This window comes from Lasioglossum baleicum, chromosome 9 (genome assembly GCF_051020765.1).
Source record: "Lasioglossum baleicum chromosome 9, iyLasBale1, whole genome shotgun sequence".
NCBI classification, from domain to species: Eukaryota; Metazoa; Arthropoda; class Insecta; order Hymenoptera; family Halictidae; genus Lasioglossum; species Lasioglossum baleicum.
The window spans coordinates 15,919,640-15,937,245 of NC_134937.1; the positions used below are offsets into that span (position 1 = coordinate 15,919,640).

The 17,606-nt window shown below is 37.9% G+C and overlaps 1 long non-coding RNA gene across 1 annotated transcript in view; it reads left to right on the forward strand.

Annotated features, from left to right (window-relative positions):
• LOC143211887 (uncharacterized) overlaps nucleotides 1-15,666 on the forward strand; it is an 81,226-nt gene extending 65,560 nt beyond the window's left edge. Inside the window, exons 5-6 of the long non-coding RNA XR_013009561.1 lie at nucleotides 11,014-11,216; nucleotides 12,214-15,666. This is a non-coding gene — a long non-coding RNA (uncharacterized LOC143211887). The remainder of the gene's footprint in view (nucleotides 1-11,013; nucleotides 11,217-12,213) is intronic.
• Nucleotides 15,667-17,606: the final 1,940 nt, after the last annotated feature.

Below are 17,606 nucleotides of genomic sequence, written 5' to 3' on the forward strand. Positions count from 1 at the left end.
GAATAAAAGAAATACGATATTAGGTTTGAAATATAATGTTCGCTTTGAAACTTTAATACCAGGTAATGTAGCTGGTTTCGTTCAATAATGGAGAAAAGAACCATTTTTTTTATGTCTCCATATCAGTTACGAAATATTCCACATTTAGGTTAGCAAAATACATACAGTAGTGGACAAAAGTTTAAGGATGCTCTAAAAAAGACGATAACTATTTTAATATTGTACTATACGATCTGAACTTTTTTGGGAAGCTAGAGCAATTTGTTTACTATAGGATGTGAAAAGAAATTTTTTCCAAAATTGCAATTGATCGCAATTGTTGAAAAAATAATAAAAGTTGCATTTTCAACTGTTTGATGTGGGTCTATATTGAAAATTTTAAAAATACGTATTGTCGATCTGTTTCAATTATAATTATATGCACTGTGAAAGTTTCAACGAAATCGGTTGATTCGACAGGCATTGAAAGACGTAAGAATCCTTAGATTTATTGCAGTTAGAAGCCGTAAATCGTGAAAACCTGCAATTTTTACCATCTTTAAACGTTTGAAGAAGAACGAAATTTTCAGAATATGTTTAATAAAAAATTTCCCATATAGGCCCCCATAAAAGAGTTGAAAATGCAACTTTCAGTATTTTTTCAACAATTCCGATGAATTACAATTTTTTAAAAAATTTCTTTTCTCACCCTGTAGTAAACTAATTGTTCTAGCTTTCCAAAAAAGTTCAAATCGTATAGTACAATATTAAAATAGTTACCGTCTTTTTTAGAGGGTCCTTAAACTTTTGTTCATTACAGTATTAAACTCTGCAATCTGCTGTGCATTAACAATGCTTGACACAATAATAGTTAACGATTACGAACGTACAGCGATTTGCCGAACTAAGCTTTATGAGACAGTATAGTGACCGATATAACGCGGATTTTATGCACTTAAACAATTTAATACAAATACATTTAATACAAACAATGAATTATTACCAACTTACTAAAACTGTTAAAGGCAAAAACAAATAATCATCTGGTACCAGTATCTCGCAATTGACGTAGAGAATTTTTATTTTGCATAAAAATACGCAGTCTAGTGATCAAATAATTTATTTCACATTTTTAAAAATTTGTGATCTTCAGAGAGCAGAACTAAATACGTTAATTATGATTAGAGGGTGGCATTAGTGTGTAACTATAAAATAGTGTGATCTATGCTATCAAAGTCTACACAAAGATTTTAAATTAAAAAGATCACACTGTATGATCAGCAAACATTCCTAAACCAATTTTAATTTCGTTTAGCATCCAGTTAATTAGTGCAAGTAGCAAAGTGCAACGACAGAATCGCAGACGCCGAGTGAAATCTCGACACAATAGAGGCGCTGTTATTCAAATGCGACGCAGTCGATAGAAGGCACGCAGATTAACCGAATATTAATTACAAAGCGAGACGGAGCACGTGCTCCGGGGGACTGTTTAAACGACTTTTTCCGTGGTAACAGGGGAGCAATTTATTTCGCGCGATAACGTTACGCGTCCCCGGCGTTATTGCATGCTGCATCGCATCACACCGGCGACTTGAATTGTGATACGTGCCGTTTACCAGCCGCACCCCCGCACGCGCGGATCCGCTGCGTATTCATAGAAAAGCGTGTTGTGCGTGCCAAGCAATTTCGAAATTAAGGCGGCGCCGGTAAGCGGGCTTCCCGTTCATAAATTCACGGCTTCGTGTGAGACCCTGCATTATGGTCGATGGGTACGAGACCATTAAGACGACTCACCACCAGAGTTGGACATTAATCGATTTAAATTTTAATCAAGATTGATTAATATGTACGATTAAAAAAGGTAATCATTGAAAAATCAATCATTGATTCAATCGATTGATGAAGTTAATCGTTGATTAAAAAAGAAATCTTCGGAAAATCGGAGACTGATCGATTGCTGAAGTTAATGGTCAATCGTTGATTAAGAAAAGAAATCATTGAAAAAAAACATTTAAGTTAACCGAAATTAACGACTAAACTAGGAGATTAATTGTTAATTGCGCTTAACGATTGAAGTAGAAATTTATTCGTCAATCGTTGATTAAATTTTTGCCCAATTCTGCTCTCCACTTGGACTGTCAAAGTGACACAATCTTCTGGAATTCTTTCATCTACTTGGATCCCTGGTTCTATTTGTAACCAATATGGGTCCGACTCATTTCACTATAAAACCATCAATTGTTGTTTTAATGTCAGACATTTTTATTGAGAAGTGATACACTCTTCAGAATTTTTTCATCGACTTCGTTTAGGTTCATTCCATAAGGCTATGAATCTATTTTAATTGGTCATCAGAATGCGTCTGGTTCACTTCATTAGAAATCCATCCATTACGTATATCATTATCAGGAATTTTCTTCGAAATTAAATATAAGAAGTGTCTCCGGTTATAGACTGTCTAAAAAGTGGTTGAAACTTCGATCATCTTTTAGTCATCTTGGTTCCGTTTCAATTCGTAATCGAAATGTGTCTGGTCCAATAGGTAATCAAGATCGGTCGAACTTATTTACCATGCAAAAAATTCTGCCAGATATGAATCCATAAAAGTAAAAACGAAAATATCTCTCTAGTAACGTCTGCTCCTTCGATTAAAATTTTATTATAATTTAACTCATTTTTCTAAATTTTATTTTGGAATATTTTGAGGCAAGAACAAAGTAACTGTACAAACAAATGAAACTTGCACTCCTGTGGACCAATAAATATTTCCAAATTTTTGGGGGAGACAATTTAAGAATTTACAAATCGAGCCACAGAGCGAAGAGTTTCATAGCAGAGAGCCTAGAATGTTATGGTACACGAAAAATATACAAGTGTCGCTAGATACAAGTGGCGGAACGTCGCAGGACGCCACAGTGGCGTCAGTGGTCATCGGAGCGTTAAAGGGCGCCGGAACGAATGCACAGCGGCCGTTCCAACGCATGATTCGTGATTGCATGATTTAAGGCGTCCGTGCACGGACAAGGCCGCGCGTGCTATGCGACTTGCGTGTGCATCGTGACGCATCGGGCGCGACGTGACCAATGCGAGAGCGTCGTTCACTGCCCCATAGTTATGCGAAAACGACGCGACGCCAGAAGTTGCGAGTCAGGAGCGTAAATCAATACGTGGGCAGACATCAGGGGCGAGTAGCGCAGGAAGGTGATTAGTCAGACACTTGGCGTGCGGCGACATTACGTGATGGATCGAGCATTTTTTTGGAAGTGACATGGTCGCGGGAGCGACAGCCTGGCGCGATCCTTGTATCGAAGAAGTCGTTTTGAGCCGTCTCGGGGTGGAACGTCTAATCCATTCTCTTGATAAATAGCTGATACAGACTGAACTAGGGAATGTTACTTGGCTACCACTTTTTTTCATTATTTGGCTAATATACCTGACCAATTAAGTGGAACTTTCCTTTTCTTGATGATATGTCAATCTTTGGTAGCTTGTGTGCGACGTATTAGGTGGTCAAATTAATTCGTGGCTCTCACAATCAATTATTAATGACTGTGTTAAATCTAAATCTTCTACTAGCTTGTTTGACCTAACGGTTCCTTCACTACTTGTTGTACTAGTACACGATTGCAGAAAGCAGGAGTTAAATGAACATTCATATCATCTCGTAATAATTTTGGTACATTGAAAGCACAATAACATTCTTAGAATTTTCTAATCTTTTACTAAATGCATAAATATTTGTAGTCTACTCATTACATGGTTCCTATAGTACTTGTTCGATAACACATCTAGTGGTACCGCGTGTCTGACTAAAAGGTTCTTCATACTACTTATCTCATCATAGCAGGTCTGCTTTCATGAATACCATACGTTCTCAATACTGCTAGTCCTACTAAAATGGTCCTTATACTACTTGCACATAGGTAGATATATTCTACCTCCCCGACTCCACAAAACACATTTTTTAAATTTCCAGTGCAGGCTCCGGTAAAAAAGTTATGAAACGCAATTTTCTACTATATTTTTCCGTATTCGGGTCAAATGCAATTTCTACAAAATTTTTTGCTAAATTAATTCCTCTCGCTTAAAAAAAGAACTGAAAACTTGCTTCACTAATAAAAAAATTATTCTGATTTAAAGTAGGTAGCCTTACAGTTGGGCAGAATCTGTGATAATCAATAACTTTAAGGGCTGTCTTCACCCTTTCAACATGGATGATGGCCGAAAAGAAAAATACCTATCAAATATTTTGCCGAAAATTGTCTTCCACAGAAATTTTGTGCATGCTTCTTAAAAGTAACACATAAATCTTATCATTATTCATCTTGGTGATACTTATGTTCTGAAATGACATGAAATCATCAAAATTTTTTAACTTTCACGCATATGAACGGGTTCCCGTTGTCCGACTGCTTCGGAAGTCTCACAATTTAGGGGTGCGAGACCAGAAAAAATCGAAAGACGGAAAATAAGGAACACCATACTCCATATCCTTGACAATAAATCAAGAATTGGCACCGCGACCGATCCGGGTGCACGAATACTCATAACCGTCATCAGAATTCCATCGAGCGACGGTCGACGTAACGTGCCCGGCGCTCCTTTGAATTTGATCGAAATAGTAACATTTTGTAGTGATACCCTCGCGGTGCAGCGGGTGGAAATATTTCACGGTGTGGGCTGACACGCGTCGGCTAAATTCGTCATTGATCTCGAGCACGTTGCCGGTAAGGTTTTCCGATCGCGTCTCCAGCAAAAGAAGGGTGGCGAACGGGCTCCGGAGGACGTTTTACACCCGGGACCAACGGGGATATCCAGCCTCCACACCCCTTCCCGCCTATGGTTCGTGGAACATTTAAAGGCAGGGTCTGCGCACGTACGCCAAAAACGAAAATTGTGGCCGAGCCGTGTGACAGGCGGAAGGAAATGGAATTTTCGCACCTGCAACCCATACTATGAAGCGGCGAAGGGACGCTAATGCCGCCGTCTCATTTCTCACCCTCGGCTCGATGGGGGAAAAAAAGGTTTAGTCACGTTCGCCCCCGGACATCGATCGGCGTGCGGTCACGAGGCATCGGGACCACGACTTGTAAACTTACCTTGCATTCACAGAGCGAAACCCTTCCCTTAACCCCACCGTTTATGAAATAATAACTTCTTCTATCCAACTATCCGGATGCACCCCTATGTTCTGACCTAAGGGGTTACCTTGAACTTATGAAAAATAAAGGGTTGATACAATTATTTTGTTCCAAAAATGTCATCTTGTTTGTATGTTCTGAAGGGGCAACGTTTCCAAAATGTATTACTCAATCAGTGTTCACAAATTCTCTAAATTGACGAAGTTATAGCGGTTTGAAAGAGGCGGCGCGCTCAGTGTAGATCACCAGCAGAGTATTAAATACGGGAAACTTTAAACACAATTTTCTCGGAACTATGTTTTCTAAATTGGCTGCCATGGTTCGCAAGATCTACTCGACCGATTGGCTACGGACTTAGTGGCAATTAAGTCAAAACTTTCGGTTCCAATTTCACAGTTTGCCAAAGACGAAAAGCAGGTTGAGAAGATCGTGGCCCGATCTTCTAAATGACGTTTAATTTTCTGTTAAAGTGGCGTCAGTTAGAATCGTGCCTACAATTAGGTTTAATAAATGAGAAACTAAATTCGTCCATTCCTCTACTAATAAGAAAAACTGAATTCGTGAACAGCAATCTGAAGTCAGCAAATGTGTACCTATTGGAAAATACACAATTTAATTCTACAATAATCAAAATTGCACAATAAATTTTCTAACAGCTGCGACGACTTCAGACGTAAACGAACAAACTCCTTTCCAGGTTGTTATTTAAAAGGAAATTGATGAGCTCCTTTTTAACGTACGGCAATAATTGAGAATTTGGTTGGTAGAATTGATAAAAGTGTGAAGACAATACGTTTCGCGTATCAGCATAACATTTCTTTTGAACAACCCCGTAGACGAGAGACTGCTAACGCAGGCGCGATGTTAACTTCGTTAATGAACTGCACAATGCAGCATAACCAATTCCGTCCGACTCATCTAATTTATTCCACGCATTTTTAATAGAACTGTTCCGCTGGCGGCGGGTAGGTATATTTGCCGCAATAAGAGCGGTCTGTACTCGCTTATATACGACCGACCTCCGGGGAAATTATTTCAAGTACTCTTTTCTTGGTCCTGCTTAAGAAGCTGTCGGTCAGAAGAACACACTGGCCCGACGCGAAAGTAAAACTTTAATCGCAAAAGTGGCCCGTCGCAACCGGCGCGGCAGACTGGAACGAGAGCAACGCGGACGCACGAACGACGACGGAGAGAGTGACAAAATTTCACTCGAATACGCCACTTTCCTTTCCTATGAAACTGCACCTCTTTGGAACTACTCGTATCAACAATATACAGGGTGATCGGTAAATGATAGTGAAACCGAAAAGATGCCGATTCTACATATAAAAATAAAGCAGGTCTAAAAATTATATTCCATCTGACGTGGCTGTTCATGATCTACTGATTCTAATTACAAATATTCGTGAACTTGGCAGATTTACGAACTCGATTTTCTCGCTTTATATGAGCAAATTTTATTCTACATTTTCAGAATCATCCCCTTTTCGATTCTAGTACCAATTAACGATCACCCTGTAGATATTGAAACTATTAGGTACTGCAGCAACGTTATTACTAGTCTGCATTAATTTGCAAGATACCAGAACGATTGACACATTTAATTTATTAAATTCATGGAAATCCTTAACGATTTGAAAATGATACAACAATGTTTTCAATGTCTTTAAATGATTTTAGTATTTTTTATTTCATCTATTCTTTCTGTCGCCAAGGTGGAGGTTCTATGCCCCCATATTGGAATAGAGTCCTCCAATTCGTTAGAGCTCAGATTTCAGGACCGATGATTCGCCAGGAGTTCGGCGAACAAATTCGGAATCCTTTTTACGAAAATAGTTTCTCGCGCAGCAGTAAATTTGATTCACAAAGAACTGAATGAAATTTAGCGGAAACCCGTAGGTGAACCTACCGAAATTAGAAGGGTGGTTTGAAGCACCTTTTTTTTTGCTTTTCCGCCCGGCGCGGCACGAAAAAGAGCTTAAAAATTCAAGAATTCGTTTCAACTTTCGTCGGAAGTTTAATTTAAATTCAATGGCCGCTATTAAGGTAATTCCTTAACGAACCGTGCTCTAAAATGCGTTCGGGAGGACGCCTCCGTTTTCGCTGTTGGACGTATAGCGACCGAAAGTAGCCATTAGCCGGGCAGGAGCAAACGGGTCGGTCGGACGTGTACACGCGTGTAGTTTGCGTTACACTTTGTTGTAAATCAACCAACTAAGACGACAAGTAACGCGATGACGTCACCCACGTGATAGGTTTACCGTTCCGAAAACGCGAGATCATTCATCAAACAACCACCGAAAGTACCCAGCCGCAAAATTTTATGCGTTCCCGCAAGCTCTGATTGTAAGGCAATTCGGGGGGAATTTTTTGAAAGATAAGTATTGATTATTTTAATTACACACTTGGCACAATTGTAAATTAATATTCGAACAATGTACTAGAATTTTTTATAGTATAGCGGTAGGAATACGATTAAGGGCGTTTAGTAAAATGGCAACCTCTGAGAATTTTTTAAAAGCAAGATATTGATCATATTTTAAACTTCGTACACTTTTTTATATGAATTGACATTCGAGCAATGTACTAGAATTTCTTTAACGATATTAACAATTTTTGGTAAAAATGAATGAGATGTATAAATAATATTAAAAGACAGTTTTTATTCTACAGCCAATAATAGTCATTCATAAAATGTTCTAAATGAGATAAGAATAGGTACTAGTTCGATGAAATTGCTGAGTTTTTAAGATAAAATAACTTCGTAGGGTCGAAAACAAAATTGCAGAGATTTGATCACCACTACATGCACAGCAAGAAAACTCTCCCTCCACTCTTTCAATAATAAATATACAAAATTTTGTGTAAACTCACGCGTTCGCATAAAGTTTCCGGAAACTTTTCTTAGTATCAAAACGGAACAGAATTCATAACGTCGAGAGTTTTAGAGTGAAATTAAAAAGTGGGAAAGTAAATATCCTCTTGATGGAAGAGAGAACACTCGCCGAAGATGGCATATTAAATTTATAACACCAGGAACAGTTCAGAGATCGCGTAGAACCATACATGAAATTAGATTGCTGCGTATGAAATGTCCGACTTATGTGTTGTGTTTCCACTCGGATTAACTGACGTTGAACTAAAATTGATTTAAAAATAAAATTATACATTTCAATTAAATATAGGTTCTTAAAGATCAGCTGTGATTAAGGTGATACACAATAAACCTGTAGCCCAGTGCTAGGCCCCTCAAACGCTTACTTCCTCCTCCAACGTTTGCTTCCCCCACCAACCAGGCGAAGAATGTCTTTTCTCCATGGCAATGGCGCTTTCTGGAAGGGGCAATTTTTCCCCAACTGCGGCAAACGTGCCCAGCCCTAACTGTAATATTATTTCTCAATCAAAACGCATTATAACATTTCTAAAATCATTTCATACGCCACAGCCCAATATTTTCAATATTCTCGACTGAACCAGAAAGAATCACCAACAGTAGTGTGTTTATTAAAATATCTTTGTTTCTGGTTAAGAACTGCATCGAGCGTTCCGCTGGGCAAAAGGCAAGCCGTTTTTTCGGCAAAAGGCTAGAAACGATAACAGATATCAGTTTTCTACGGGGCGATGCGGCGCGTTCGAAAATTTACAGGAGCCATTCTCCAGTTTGCAATTTTACAAATCATTTCCCTTTTACGCAAGTGGAAGGAATTTCTGAAATTCACCCGTTACCCATCCGAAAACCAACGTTCCGCAGGTGCGCGTGTTTGCGATAACGAAATTTATTACAAGTTCACAGGTTTTTTCATCTGGATTTTATGACAAGGATTAATGAAATTTCGCGGACGCCTTTTGGCGGCGTTCTGCGCGTCGCAACGCGTCGCGGGTCCCCGCCGAAAAAAACGCGGTTATTACGGCCGGCGTGCATAAAGTGATTGAACTCCCCGCGCGCGCACAATTTTAATTCGCGTCCCGTAATAAAGGGGAAACTGAAACGGACGCGTTCCGGCATGCTCGTAAATGCGCTATCGTAAATTCGATGTGTACCGCGCACTCATCTCCAGCGACTTTAAATTTACGACGCGCGGCGCGAATAAATTATAGCAACCAGCAAGCCGGAACGCGGTAGTATCGCGGAAGTTTCGCGGCGCGTTAAGTTATTTGCACTTCGTGAAGTCCCATCTTTGAATGTTCGGTGCATTTCGCACCGTTGTTGTCCACGTGACGCACGGCCGCTGATAATTCGACGATGATCATGCTGTGTCCTCATTCCGAGACCTTGCTAATGCTACGTTCACCGGAATGTTTTGCACACTTCCAAACACCATGATAAATTATAGTTATCATGTTATTATTTATTTTATCAATTTTATTGTGTGCTTGGTTTTGGGTCATTCCATGCCGAATCGATCACTTTCTGCAGGCACCATCGTCGAGTTTGTTCTAAATGAAATATGTTGTAGTCCATGAGAAATTAGGGGGGCTTTAAGTCATCATTTTGCCGGTTTCGAATTTTTTTAGACATGGCAGGCCTTCAAAGTTTTCAATTTATGCCCATTTCGGCGAAAACGGGCCTCGATTACGAATTTTTATCTCGGGAACTGTTTGTCCGATTGAGCTACATTTTTTTTGTTTCATCCGCGAAGAATTGGGCTATTACAAAATAATTTTTTCAACCTCGAAAATCAACTTTATAATGTCGAAAAATGGAAACAAATTGTTTTTTACGTTTTTTTCGATGAGGAGCCGGAGTGATTTCAATTTTGAAAAAAATATGGTTATGTTCCTTGAAGTTTCCCCTTTAAAATGACCCTTTGAAAAAGATGGTGTCATTAAAATTGGCGTCACAATGAGCTGGTAAAGTACGCCGTGTACCTCCGTTTCAGGTAGAGACGAGTCGAGCGCACGGATATTATGGTCCGTTATCTATATCCCTGGTCTCAAGAAAATGCCAGTAGACTTTATACGACTACATAACCCTATTTATACCTGGAGAACAATATTAGTAACCACTCTTGGTTACAATAACAAACATGCTGATTGTTTACAAGCTCGCTTTGCAACAGCATTACCAATTAGAAGCACTAGAAGCTTTCATAGCTTTACCCCATTATCGAATAAAGAACTGCTATGCAAAACTTGCTCGTGCGATAATGATGGCTCTGTTTTTAGTGTAATGAAATAGTTTTTCTTATATTTTTTTCCATAATCCTTAAGTCTACCCCACACAATGATCCCATCCATATTTCTTACCATAAACTCTCCTTATCCCTCCCCGAGGGAAGAAAACCACCATCTTCTCGTGGCTTCCATTGAGCAACGACACCTTTTTTGTAGAACATATGAAATTCGTATAAAAACTAATATCTATAAATGAAGTCATGATTAAAAAGGTGTTATTTAGTCTTAAAATTCGCTTAAAATTCGTAAGCGAGGCCCGTTTTCGCCGAAATGGACAAAAATTGAAAACTTTGAAGGCCTGCCATTTCTAAAAAAATTCGAAACCGGCAAAATGATGACTTAAACCCTCCCTAATTTCTCATGGACTACAACATATTTTATTTAGAACAAAATCGACGATGGTGCCTGCAAAAAGTGATCGATTCGGCATGGAATGACCCTTTTGTATTAAACATTTTTATTTAAATGATTTTCACTAGCTTTAATCCGTATTTCTAAATTTTTAGAAATCGCCAGTGTCGCCAGATGAGGGAAGGGAGCACGAATTGAGGGGAAAAAGTTGCCCTCTCTCATAATTTTATTATGTAGCTTATCAATTTGATTGTGTGCTTGGGTTTAGCTTTTTAATACAGCCTTTATACAAGTTCTGACCTTTTGGATTAAACATTTTTATTGAAATGATTTTCACTAACTTTAATCCGTATTTCTAAATTTTTAGAAATCGGTGTGTACCAGTGTCGCCAGATGAGGGGAGGAAGCACGAATTGAAGGGAAAAAGTTACCCTCTCTCTGCCAGTACAGGACACTTGTACGACAGTGACGAAACACGTCACATGACCGAGCCACGGCGGAAGCGTGGGGAGTAGCGTCGTAGAAGGGGAAGGCAGTAGAGTGAGGACAAGTCCTCATCTGGCAACACTGGTATGTACACGCTGACATAGTACATGTAATGAACAACAGTCACATTATTCTTGTCTTGTAAATTAATCTTTATATTAATTCTACGAACCGAAGAATTTATACCGACGTACAAATGTATGTTTCATTTCAATCCGCTCAACTGCATCGTTTGATAATTAGCGAGAATATCGTATTTAATTTTAAAAAATGTATTTGCATGCACAGTTATTACAAGTCGTACACGTTCTTTCTTCTGCTGTTCTGCTCACTCTTAATCCCAATATATGATGTTAGTTTTACAAATCATGGAACGGATGTATCACGATTTATGAATCGCAATGAAACATTTTATTTCGCATTCCCTTCGTCACGTTCCGTTCGAATTGGCCGAAAAAGAAAAAGGAATTAACTGTTGCCATTTAATATATCAGAGGATAAAAATAAAGCAGGCTGCAGTACCCTGCAGTGCGTGTTTACACGGCATTTACATAAACAAAGTGCCTTAAATCAGACAATTACATATTTCGTTCCAAGTAAATCATACGACTTGTCTGCTTTTGGTATTGAACTTGCAAACAGTTTCTTTGATAAATAGCAGTGACCTGTAATTTTCCGTATTCATTGAAATTGATTTTTCATTATTCACACAGTATTGGTACAATTTCGTTTAATTTAAAATCGACGAAAGAAAAGGCTGAATAATATATTTATCGATAATGTAAGTGTGTGTGAAATTTGAACGAACAGGAGCAATAAGTAATGCAATAACTTTGCTAATACATTTTAACTTATGTTATTGAAACCATGATTCGGTTTCACTCTGTCTTCAAAATAGAATGAAAAGAGGATGAATGAATGAATGTAAATCATTCATTGGTTACCATGGTATATTTTCATCGAACTGTGAAGAAAATTCCGTTTCCATTCCAACTTCCCAAGCAATCAATTTCCACTGCATCAGGTTTCATCAACCTGGACAACAACCTTCTCCGCTTTCAATTATTTTACCATGTTGCAGGTAACGCAAAGACCGTTGCGTTCTTAGAACGTAATCTCCGACGCATCCATCATGCGCGCAGCAACCTAGCTGCATGCTTCAGCGAAGGATATTTCTTCCGATTCGCCGAGGATAACGGACGAGTCTCCCATTTTCCTCTATCAGTCTTGGGCTCTTCGTAGTTTCGTAACTTCGACGATGCGTGATCGCTTACAAAGATCTGTCATTCGCGACGTATAAGCTTCTTATTGCGTTCGGATGCGGGAATTGTACAGCCAGAAAAATTCAGTCCCTTAAATGGACGAATAAGGAGGAATTCGCGCAACAGCGAGTCCAAGAAAGAATTTTTCATTTTTGTTTGGCTCAATAATTTCAAAGATGACACTTCTATAAATCAATTGATAAAAGCAAACTCATTTTAAGGATGTTCTCGAGGTACAATGGGAGACAAAAGTACAAGAAATTCGAAGTCCATCAATATATTGGCAATGAAGGCCATTCATGAGTATATTTTTGTTTTTCAGTGTATTTTTTTTTTTGGAGTTTCTAGTTGCGTTTTTTCAAGGTTTAAATAGTGTTTGAAGTGGAATTTTATGAATTCTCCATAAGAAGACGTGCGTAAAATGTGCAAACTTTAAGTTGCTATAATTCAATACAAACTTTGATAATTGCATTAATTTAGTAAGAATTATATCTTGTCAAATTTTCAAAACTTTTGATGCGTTTTTATATACCTCCAGAACATCCTTAAAACACAGATTGTTGCAATTTTTATCATTTGTCTGACAATAGGTTCAAGGATAACATTTTTATGAATCACCAAATAATATATGAACAAAATTAATTTCATTTTTATTTTGTGTAAATAATGTTCAATACAATTAATTTCTTTTCTTAATAATTTGAACCTGCTCAAAATATCGTAAACACTTCTGATGCTTCTGTATACTTAATCTGCTCATTTTTGCCACACATAAATATCGCAATATACATAAAATCCATAACACATAAAATTGTCTGACGATAAACGAGCGACGCTTTTTATTGCGATGAAAAATATGCTCGTAAGATTAATACAAATTGGAGGTTAAACATGTTGAATCCTCGCCCATGATCGTTCGCGTATATGAAACTTGAAGGAAGAGGGAGACAGCAGTCAAACCGAGTGAGACGCATCTTCAAGGGAGTGGAGCGCATGAATTTCTTGCAGCCGGTTCAGCCAACTTCCGGCATTTATACCGGACTCGATCAATAATGCATGATGCTCACGTCGAGACGTCCGGGAACCAAAGTATCGGCCAAATGGAAATGGAAACCGTGCTGCAGGCTTTTTTTGCTATGAAAAATCGGCGCGCTCGCGTTGCGAGTCGATTAATTCAATTGAACAGCCCCGTAGATAATGGTGGATTGATAAAAAATGACCGGCAATAAAAAGACACAGACAATCGTTACATCGATCGTCCTTTCAGGACAAATTTCGTCGTGTAATGCTCATCTATTGGTACTGTCTCTGATAGATATTCGCGCAATCGCTGTGTCCGATATGGCTATCCTTCAAATTACAATAAATATATTTAATCCTTTCGATCGATGTCTACGATATGTACCTTAGTACATCATTATAACTAGACTGCGGATCTTTCTGCAAAATAAAATTGTTATACATCAGTTGCAAGCTATAGGAGCTAAGTAAATATTCATTTTTCTCATTAAAGATTTTGACCACGCTTATATTAGCTTGCCGAGCTGTCGCTCTGTTTCTGTTGCTGTTGTTGTATACGCCAAATCTTCTAATCGAATTTTAAACTACTTCCCGATGACCTAGAGACTTGGAACTTTAAACATAGCTCAGAACTGGATGACAATGCAATATTAAAAAACAAATTTTAGAAAAGCTGTGCGTCTAGGAGACAAAAAATTTAAATATTAACCGTCACACCTCGTCGCGCGACACTCGGTAGTACGTCATCACGTTCAGCGATCCCCACTCCGCGCGCCAGCGCTCCCTACTCCACTACGCGTTCCCACTCCGACTCATCCCCACCCCACTGAACCACATCGCACCGAAGGAGCTGAGTGTGGTTTTCCGTTCATTCAGTTCCATTTCTAAAAAAGAGAAAATAATTTTTTTACCCATTAGTGACTATAAATAAAAGCGTGGAGCGCCCACAAAGATTACGTCAATATAGTTTACAGCTCCACGCTTTTATTTATAGTCATTAATGTCTAAAAGTATTATTTTCTCCTTTTTAGTGCATTTAATATAAGCGTGGTTTTTAAAAAGTGTTTTTTATATATATTTTTATATGTTAAAAATAGCATATCGGCATTGTTGAACTCTTTTAATCTTTTTGCAGTTTTGAATTATACCTACTTATTTTTGTCATAAATTGATAAAATCCGCAGACTAATTATAACTCTTTACTGTTGTTATTATCGAATAGAAATAATGATAAATAGACTACGGACGTTCTTGTAAATTGATATTTTCGACAATGAAAATATTCTTGCGATGTTAGTCTGCAGGGTTGAAGTTATACAGTCTCGTGAATTGGAAATGCTCGGGCTTCGCTGTTCCATTTTCATCCTCGGTAAATTGATCGAACCTGTACTCTCGTTTTTAATAATCTTTTTTATTATCAATTTCATGTCATTTTATTACAGTCGAGCTACAATTTCGTTTTTAATTGAACGCCGGCTATCATTCAATTTGATTCGCGAGATATGAATGTGAGAATTATTTAAAGTGTCCACAACGTTGAAATATGTTTTCTGTACCCCTTTTCTATTTTCATTAGTTCGTTTATGTTTTACGACGCGACAGGCTGATTAGTAATAAATCGTGGTCAACGGGAACGAGCTGAATCCTCAAGAAACAAAGAATAGGTCTAAAAGCAGCAAAGCACTGGCAGTAACTTACTCAAGACTCATTGCTAGAAAAGCCCATTCTTAATCATTAACCCCGTTTACTCTGGACCCACCGTGCCCGTAAATGCCGCGCCGTTGAAAGTCTTTTTATGAGGCCCATAAAGTATAGTAGCCGGCCGAATACTTCGAAATTATTAATATTATCCGCAACTTTCCGAATCACATCCCCATAGCCGATGGACTCGTTCCAGTTTCGAGGCAGTTTCTTTAACTGCAGGACAGTTGAAGAGGTCTCATTTTCTCGCGACAATCAAGCCACACCGTCGACGTTCTTGCTTATTTTCCTCGTAATAGCAGAAAGAAGGAAATTCAAGGCTGCAAAAAGATGACATTCTATTCTGGCCGCCATATTTCACGGCCATTTAACCATTTAGCCGCGGGAATTATTAGATGATTCCAAAGTCTCCTCGAAACCACTTTACTTTTCTCTTAAAATATGCAAAATTCAACCATTGCTCCTCTCAGTTGACGCATGGTATTTTATTTTATTTTAATACCTCTATTTAGAATCTCATTTTAAGTTATAACTAGACAGCGGATTTTATGCATTTATAACGAAAAGGTAAAATTTAAAACAGTAAAAACATTAGAAGAATTTAAAAGTACTGTTATATTATTTTCAACCAAGATATTGTATTAAACATATTAAGAAAGAAAATATATTTTTCTATTTTACTCTAGTTCGTTGAAAATCGGGTAAAAAATTTTTATTCTCAAAATTAAGGTATTTGCGACATAACATTCTTAATTTACAATTTTTTAGAGAACTAATTAGTCCACCAATTAGTTTCATATTTAACGATAATCGAGTCGCCTGTTTTTGCAGTCGAGTAATTAACTTCGGGTGTTATCGATTATAAAGGCCACGCCGCGCTACCACATGACGCGATTAATACATATTTTGAATTTCGTTATTACATTTTGAATCATTAACATGGTAGATACGAATAAGTGGACCGTTTAAATTCTAACGCTTTGCTCTACGTCGATTAATGGCAATAATTAATTCTCTGAAAGACCTTCGCGCGCATACCATTGTTTAAATCTTCCGATGTAGTAATCTTTCGAATAAATTTTCTTTTAGTCTTCCACTAAATTTTATTCATGTTCCACTTTTAATCATTTTGTTTTACATTTTAACTAGAGTAGTATAGTCTGCAGAAATTTCAAACAGTAGAAAGTCTAAATGAATTTAAGAATGCTAATATTTTCAACTTGTTAAGATTATTAAAAAAAAAAGAATCTTTTATATATGGCTAACGTTTCTTGCAATCGATGTAGACAACTTTTATATTACATAAAGGTCGACATAAGTAATGCTTGATAGCAAAAATTATAAGTTCAATACAATTAGGATCAAAATAGACCCAGCCACCGTTGTCAGCAGGTTAAACGTAGAATAATATAACTGGACGGATGAGACGGGAACAAGAACGTTCCGTGTCTTCCGTTTATTTCCCGGTCGTCGAAAGTCCGCTCACGTTCTCATCCGTTAAGCTACTTCCTCGACGAGCAAACATCCAATAATTCTGTTCGTGCTTCTTTTCGTGGAACGGAGCGTTACGTTTTAAGGTGGATTCGTAGGACTCAATTACTTCGGACGAGGCGGACCTCGCCACTTTCTAATGGGGACGTTGAAAAACGTCCCAGATGATTATCTTTTACGCCGGGAGAAATTCCGTCCTACGTTCTATCGTTCATCGCGACGATTACTGCAGTTTAAGTATAAATATTGACACAGCTCCACGATGTAAAATTGCACCTAGCCCACCTGACATTTCTAATCAGCTGTTGGACCCTGGGGATCACATTTCGAAAATTTTCTTATTTGATGTAGTCATTTCAATCTGATATTTTTAATCAGCCTTAGCCTCCAGAGATAGTAATTTAAAAATTTTCATGACGAATCGAGGTGTAATCATTTCAAATTCGAGCTGCAATAATAATTATTCTGCGAAAAATATTACAGACATCCTAAATATAAATAGATTCATGTGACAAAACAAAGTGAACATACTCTAATCGAAGAAAATACTAAACGAAGAAGGAAGTTCTCAGATAATTCACTGAATAGAAAATATTCCGAGTTTTCATTCTTCTTCGTTAAAAAAAATTGAACGAAGTTGTCCATTTTGGTTGTATAAATGTTCACATAATTTCAAGTACCACTTGCATAAAAAGCTGCGCACGATTATGAGCAATATTTCTGACGATCGAGGACTGAAATCGCGGATGAGAAAGAAGAAGTAAATTCAATTGTGAAGTGCTAGGTACACTCAAGGGAGTACAATCTTGATAGCACTTGAACATATCAAGGCTCTAAAACATTTTCACTCAGCAGAGAACTATTCTCTGCTTCGGAACTATTTCGAAGTTCGCCCGGGAACTCGCTTGAACTTTAAGTTCACGTGCTGCTCTAGGCTCCGGCGTTTGTAAACTGGAATTTGACGTGATTATTCCAATTAATCCACCGTTTCGTAAAATAG